Here is a 7,443-nt window from a genome sequence, read left to right as displayed (position 1 = left end):
TGGAACATTACAAACTGAACAAGAAGGAAGATGATGAAGAAATTCCTGTTGTGAGAAGCAAAATACTGTTTGTGGGAGATACTCAAAAGACTAATCTCTGAATTTAAAAGGCAGTTTCACTTTGTTACAACGGTTTGTTCAGTATATGCCTAAAACTGCAAACATGAATGCATGAGTAGCTTTACATATTTTATTTTTTTTTTTTTAACATCAAGCTAGGTTTTTGCATTTGGACATGGCCAAATTTCTCTCTGTGCGTCCTCAGAGTTTTCCTTTAAATTTTTATGTAGCTTATAATGCAAGTATTTGGTTAGCTCCCCTCTGCTCACAAGTTTTTCTCTCTGTATAACTTCAAGCTCTTGAAACTAAGTCAGTCTTGCTTTGCACATATCATTGTCGGCCTTTGTCCTGGTACCGTGTAGATGACTGCAGCTACTACAACGTAGAAAACCCTAAAATCCAACCCTATAACAAATGATACTTAGTAAATTAAGTTAGCTATCTAATCTGCATTAACTTCAGTTGGTTTGTGTATGATGGCATAGGAATTACTTATGCAGCTCAAATCCCAGACGGTGTCCTGCTATAATGTGCAAGTAGTCTCAATAGGATTAACTGAAGTTTGAAATACCAGAATTCATCCAACTACATTTAAAAAAGGAAAGTTTATATAGAGATTATTATCAAGTGAGTAAGATGCTTTAAAAATTACATTTCTTAACTCCTCTGCTGCTTGACACACCAAACCAGTTTTCAGATGACAGCCCATGTGACGTACTAGCTGAGCTTTGTGCAAGCCAACGAGGTCAGTTTGGCCATCAGGGTCACCTGAGGGGTTTTTCCTGAGGAATCACAGAACAGTTTGGGTTGGAAAGGACCTTCAGTGTCGGACTGACCACGTAAAGCCCAGCATCGTCTAGATGCAGTCATTTATTCTGGAGGAGCAACGCACAAAAAGTGAGCCCTCACCTTGCCTCAAGGGCGGCTATTGGTGCCCCTCCAAAGAGGGAACGAGGGAGCTGTGCGCCCTGCGGACCAAGGGCCGGGTTTACGGAGCCATTAGCGGTTTGTGGATCGGCGGCGCCGGTCGGAGGCTGGGTGAAGCCCTCCCACCTCCAACGCTGGCAGGAAGAGAGTTCCCTCACCGCTCACTCCCAAACTTTTGAAGCTCACAGGAAACCAGCCCAGCGGCTTCCAGAAGCCATTCGTTTGCCCCTAGGGAGCCCATAGCTGCAGCTCTAAGACGGGGAATAACCAACGTTTTCCCCTGGCTCCGTACTGTGTTCACCTGGGTGACCGTGACTTGGGGAGCACCTCCAGCCCTGGGAGGAGGTGCCCGTGAGAAGCTCGTTAGTTCAGTAGAGTGCTGGCGCCGGTTCCCCGGGAGGGAACCCCGCCTCGTACAGCCGTCACCTCGGGCTGGCGGGCTCCCGCCACAGCCTCTCGGCCCCTAGCGCTCGAACGGGCGGCCGCGGCGGCCGGGCTCCCTCTGGGCGGCAGGAGGTGAATGGCAAGCAGCGGCTTCTCCCTCCCACACGCCAGTGTCGGTCTCGCCTCCTCCAGCAGCAGCAGTAGCGGGTCACCTCTGCGCGGCTAAGCCGAGCCGAGCCGAGCCGAGCCGAGCTTGCCTGCCTGCTTGCCTGCCTGCCTGCCTGCCGGCCGCAGGGCTCAGAGAGAGGCCGGGGCGGCTGCTTGCTCCTTTCCCCGCCGCGGGCTCAGGGGCGCTACCTGCGGGACCGCCGCCGGGCTGCGGGCACACTGGGAGGAGACTCGCCCGAGGGCGGCGCCGGGAGCAGGCGCGCCCGTGTCCGCGGAGAGCAGCAGCCGCCGCTCGCCCTCCCTGAGGCGGCAGGGAGCGGGGCGGGCAGCCCTTCTCTCGCCGTTGCGCTGCTGGAGGCTCCAGACTATAAATAGCAGGCTCGGCAGGCACCTAGAGGCACACGCACGCACCGGAGGAAAGTGCGCGGCGGTCGCCCCGCCGGACGGGGCGCACAGTCGCCAGCAGGTAACTGTCGCTCAGAGTAGGCGGGATGCGGGGCTCGTTCCGCCGGCAAGGGGTTTATTTTCTTGTTTCCCCGCTGGCTCCGGCGCGTCGGGAGAGGTTAAAAGCCGGGGATCGGTTCCGGCGAAGTCCATCCGTTGTACTCTCAAATCAAGTTTCTTAGCGTTGTAGCCTGCGAGGTGTGCGCAGCCCTTGGCAGAAGGCGAAGGCGCTGTCGTCCAGGGCTGCAGCCCTGAGAGCGCCGACCCGGCCGGGGGCGCGCTGACAGCGGCTGCCGCTCTCCTGTCTCCTGGGTCGGGCCCCGCGCCCCCTCACGGCCGGGGTTGAGGGAAGGGAGGCGGCTCGGCCGCACCGGGGAGCCCCGCACGGCCCGCCGCCCCTCTGCGGTATCACCGCGGGTGTGGGGGGACCGGCGCTGACGGGGTAACTTCCAGCTCGGCCTCGAGGGGCACGTCTGCTACTTTCACTTGGCGACAGCGGCGTTGCCTGCCGGAGAGCCCCTGTGCTGCCGTGCCTCCTCTGAAGGGGCGTTGTGGGGGGCTTGAGAATCCTCTTTGCCACAGCTGTCACGTTTGAAAGTTGGAGGTACTTGGCTGATGATGAGGGTAGTAGGCTCTATAGCTGCCGCTGAGGGGTTAATTTGGTGGAGTAATAGGGCTATAGGATCCCCATATTGGAAATAATAGCGTCTGCTGAAATGGGATGATAACCACAAGGAAGGTATTACATATAAACAAGTTGAGTAGAGTTGAGTAGATACTTGGAATTGTCTCAGCCTGAGAAAGGGGTATAGGGGTGATATTTAATTTCTGAACTGTGATGAAGTGGAGCTCTATTTTCTTTTCCCCAAAACGACATACAGATTTTGGAAGCATGGATAGCAGAGCTGGTGCTATCTGCTTGCCTTGTCTCCAAAGCTAGCCCAGTGTCTTGTTTGAAATAGAAATAATAGGATGAAGTCTCTGCAGAACAATGTTTTCATCTGATGTGGAATTATGTTTCCATTTCTCTTCCTTACCAGAAATAAATTTACTTGTTTATTTGCCCATTAATAATGTGTTAAAATAGATACTAAAATCAGGCTACATATATGCCATTTAAATCTGGCTTTGAATCTCAACAACAAGACTAATTTTCAGTCTTCATTAGTTTACAGGCACTCTCTATTTATATTTAAAAGATATCTACATAGCAAGAATGATGGGGAAAAATGTTTCTCAGTCTGTATCAAAGCAGGAATTTATGTAAATAAGTAGCTACTAATGAAACGTCTTATATTCACAAAAATATTTATTTACAAGTGTGATAGCAGTGTTCCAGTAATTTGATATTTTTTAATGTTATTTTCATGTTGCTTGATTAAGTTTGAATTGGCTTTAAAGCCCTGTGGTATCTTAGTTTTCTTGTCCTGTGAACCTGTATATTGGATGAGGTTTGTGCATGTAAGTCCTCATTACTGTAACTATCCATGCAGGACTGAACGATGTTTACTTCACACATTCTGATAATTCCACTAAAACTAAGGTGCAAGTCACAAGATTAATATGAGCAGAAATTAGTCCTGTGAGATTTTTACATCCCTGATGACATTAGTGGGAACATGTGGCAGTGTTACTTACTTCAGAGCCCTATTTTTGCTTTTTTCCCCTCTGCTTTTTAACAGTTTTTATAGTGCTTAAAATAAAATTAAATCTTTCTTTAAAACAAAGTTTTTCTTTTACTGTCTCTCTTGGACTACTTAAAGTTTCAAGTTCCAGTTCTCCATGGGTTCCTCCAACCTTACAAGTGCTGCTGATCTCTCATTTGCTCTGGTTTCTCTGGAGGGAACTGTGAGACTGCCTTGGTTCTTTCTGATTAAAGAATTCTGTCTTCCTCAGGCTAGGGTATATCAGTTTGAGCAGGTATATCCACATGCCTCCTACAGATCTTCCTTTATGACTGTCTCCTTATCTGCTGATCTGACCTGAAGATTTCGCAACATTAGGTAAAGGTTTTGTGAATCAAAATGCATGGTTTATGCTGTGCTTAGTACCTGGATGCTTACTGTACTGCAAAAAGACAAAAAATCAAAACCAACCCCCCAAAAAAGCAGCTATAGAAGGTCTGCCTGGAGCACTGAAGTCAGCCGTGGAGCATACTGCTGCTAGTTGACAGTCAAAGAGTGGAGGCTGCAAGAGAGTCTGCAGATGAAGTAATTGTTCGAATAGGCCTAGGCCTAAATTCACTATGAATTTTGAGGAAAAGTAGTTAGATTGATATGTCTGCTGAATTGTTTAGCTTGTTGCAGATATTACTTCGGCAGTGAAATATGGAAACGATACATTTTTGATTTATGCAACAGATTATCAGGAGAAGGTAAGATAGTTTGCTAAGAGAGACAAACTAAAAGGTGGACAATTACTCTCAACACTGATGTTTCTTTAAAACTTCTGATAACTTGAACTAGCATTCTTAACTACTTCAGCAGTTGGCTGTGTTTCTCTCCCCAGTTTATATTTTCATAACCTTTCCTGTATATCAAATGCTCTGACTGACGGAAAGTTTTTAGAAAGGGCTAGTTTTGTTTGGCTTAGTAAGTCTTTTGTATTGCATTAATATTTTATTGTAACCATTGATGAAAGGTGAATGATAGTTATCACACTTTTGAATAAGAATTCCTTCTTCTAAAGTAATCTGGACTGATGTAAACCAAATTCTATGAAGTACTTTTCCTTGGCTTTTTAGAATAACTTACAAATCTAACTTCCTGTGTCAAAACTTGGTATGGATGGAAGGCTGAAATATCTTTTAGGGAGGGGTGGCTCTCCTGGCCTCACCAACCCTTTAGTCTCACCTACTCTTTACCCTGGGTTTAGGAGCCCTCCCCACGCTACCTGATTTCTCCTATGGATCAGTCAGTCTTGCTACAATTTTGTCCCAGGTTCTCCATCTCCTTCTTTAGGAGCAATAGTTGGTTTTGCTCCTGCAGTCCTTAAGGTTTACTTATTTATTTATTTATTTTTAGGAATGCCTAATTCTCCCTTAATTCTGCCAGATAAGGATCTGGTCAGGTATCCACATAGGAGAGCTGGGTGAGCTAGCTGAACTGTTACAGAAAACCTGAGGCAAACCTTGAAAGGCCATCTGAATTGCACAAGGTTTGAGTACCGTGCTGGACTCAGCTCATAGATGTCTTCACAATGATAAAGGATTTTAATTAAAAAGACAGAATCTTGATACAAAATCTACACTGGCAATTTTAAAATGGAGTTGAGGTTTGTGAATTTCAGTTTCCTGCTGTTTGGAAGACTATGTTAACTGCTTGCCAGCTGAATACTAAGAAGAGAGAAAACCTCTAAGCTAGTGATGGAGGGATTCTTTAGTTTATTTTCCCCATGAACTGAAAAGGTAGATTAAGTTAATTTGTCCAGGTCAGTAACAGATCATTTCAGAGAAGAGTTTTTTTTTCTCATTTTTTTGCATTTCTTCTGTCAGAATCTCAAACAGCAAATCCGATTTCTATAATGCTTTCTGCTATGAAAATTGCTGTTAGGAGACAGGATACTTTGTCTTCCAAGTCTTGTATCCCGTTTTGTCAAGGTATACTGAGAAAACATACTGAAAAGTAGTGGGTATCTTGCACCATACATGGTACATATATTAATTTGTCTTTTAAGAAGGAGTGAATAGAATAAATTGCATGTGCTTACTCTAGCTTTTACAAGTTTACAATGATACAGTTTGCTTATATATTTCAGAAATGGGTTTTAAATTGTTTGATGTACCTTTAGTGGGACTAAGAACATAGGATTACTTCTGCTTCTAAGGTGCTTTAGGTCCAACTTCTATAGAACTTAACACCCTTCTGAATCCAGAAGAGATTGGGCAAGACAGGTCTTCTGCTTATGGTAGTTTCAACTCTGTAGCTGCACAGGAGGTTTGATATTGCTTTCCATAGGTCAGGATGCTAATAGGCTTTTTTGCCTCAGACTGACAGACTCAGCTTCTTCTAGTTTGTCAGTGAATTTGCCCCATAGGTTCCTTGACATTGTTTTTAATGTTAAAGAAGGCTATATTTAATGAAAATACAGAAGACAACACAAGCTAAAGGTGCTTACTTGACATAATATAGTGTCAAAGTTGTTCAATGTGATGCTGTTGATCAAGTTAATTTCTTTGGCAGGCTGAGTTTGTGCTCTGTTACTCTGTGCCATGACATGAAAAAAATAAAATCCATCTGTGTGTTTTTGGTGGATGCTTTTTATTTTGTTGTATATTCTGTTTCTGTGAAATTTCACCCTGTGCTGTGACCTCAGTGGGAATTTACCCCAAGTATAGTAGTATAGTCAAGCTGGGCTAAGTCTGTCTGGGGATCATTTTCCTTTAATCTTACCAGGTATGTATAGCTAAACTGCTTTCATTTGTATCAGTTTCTTTAATTCTGTTAGCTGTACACTTGTCAGTAGGAGTTTCTTGCTTGCTGTGAAAACACTAATTTGGAAAATAGAGTGAAATTCCTTAATAGGCACTGAAAAGACTCGTTTTTCTTATTGTAGTTGTAAGAGGTAGATGTGTAATAGACAATTAAGAGGGAGAGTGTCTTGTGGGAAATAAGCTTTTATTGTATTTTGACAGTTTTTCATGTACTATCCGTTTTTTTTGTATTGTTTACTTAGAAGCTATGACCTTAGTATATTATAGCAATGCAGTCTTACTAAGATGTAGTGAACCTAGGGTGCATATTTCTGTTACAAAAATGACTCAAACCCATGAAAATGGGTGTGAAAGTCTAGGCACTAAATGTGACTTGGTATTTTGTGTATTTACTGCTGTGAGAATGGAGCATTAGGCAGAACACATCAATGCTTTGGTATCATACAGTTTCTGTTACAGCACTAACATCACTGCTGTGCTTGGATTTTGTTTCCTTTGTGCATGTGTAAGTGGCTAAAAAACTCAGGTGTCAGTAGAAAGGATTTTTATATATTACTTTCTCTGCTATAATGACATAATTCTGGAATAGTTCCCTTTCATGGGTTATTGCAGTTTATACTGTAAATGAGAACAGTATTTGACGTTCAGAATAACGTCAGTTCACTATTTTTATAGTTTTAAAATGTACTTTCAATTGATGAGATCTTTTTCAAATTAATCTAAAAGTTGGGAATGTGCATTAAAAGTGCCTTTTTGCTTTAACCAAGTAAGTGTGTGTGTTGGGTAGTTAATTTATTATTTTTTTCCCCTTCAAGAGGCAGCTATAGAGCTACACTCTATCTCAGATTTCTGTTACTGTCTGTTATGCCACACGATTCATGCGGCTTTTGTAGAACAGCCACATGACGTAAGCCTCTCTGTTAGCTGGAAGTGGTAAAGATGGCAATGTTGCCTCTGTGGGGCAAGCTGATCATAAAGCAAACTTTCCTGGTATCCTGCACAGCAGCTCTTTCCAGAGGAGCAGCATG

The 7,443-nt window shown here is 44.0% G+C and overlaps 1 protein-coding gene across 1 annotated transcript in view; it reads left to right on the top strand.

Moving 5' to 3' along the window:
• Positions 1-1,874: 1,874 nt before the first annotated feature.
• INPP4B (inositol polyphosphate-4-phosphatase type II B) overlaps positions 1,875-7,443 on the top strand; it is a 315,400-nt gene continuing 309,831 nt past the window's right edge. The window contains exon 1 of the mRNA XM_061354115.1: positions 1,875-2,005. The gene's annotated coding sequence lies outside the window, so the exon portion shown is untranslated. The remainder of the gene's footprint in view (positions 2,006-7,443) is intronic.

This window comes from Neopsephotus bourkii, unplaced genomic scaffold, assembly GCF_033783945.1.
Source record: "Neopsephotus bourkii isolate Nb327-2 ecotype Australia unplaced genomic scaffold, CSIRO-AGI_Nbou_v1 NB_718, whole genome shotgun sequence".
NCBI classification, from domain to species: domain Eukaryota; kingdom Metazoa; phylum Chordata; class Aves; order Psittaciformes; family Psittacidae; genus Neopsephotus; species Neopsephotus bourkii.
Note: the sequence above shows the minus strand (reverse complement) of the source record. Positions and strands in the feature narration are given on the sequence as shown.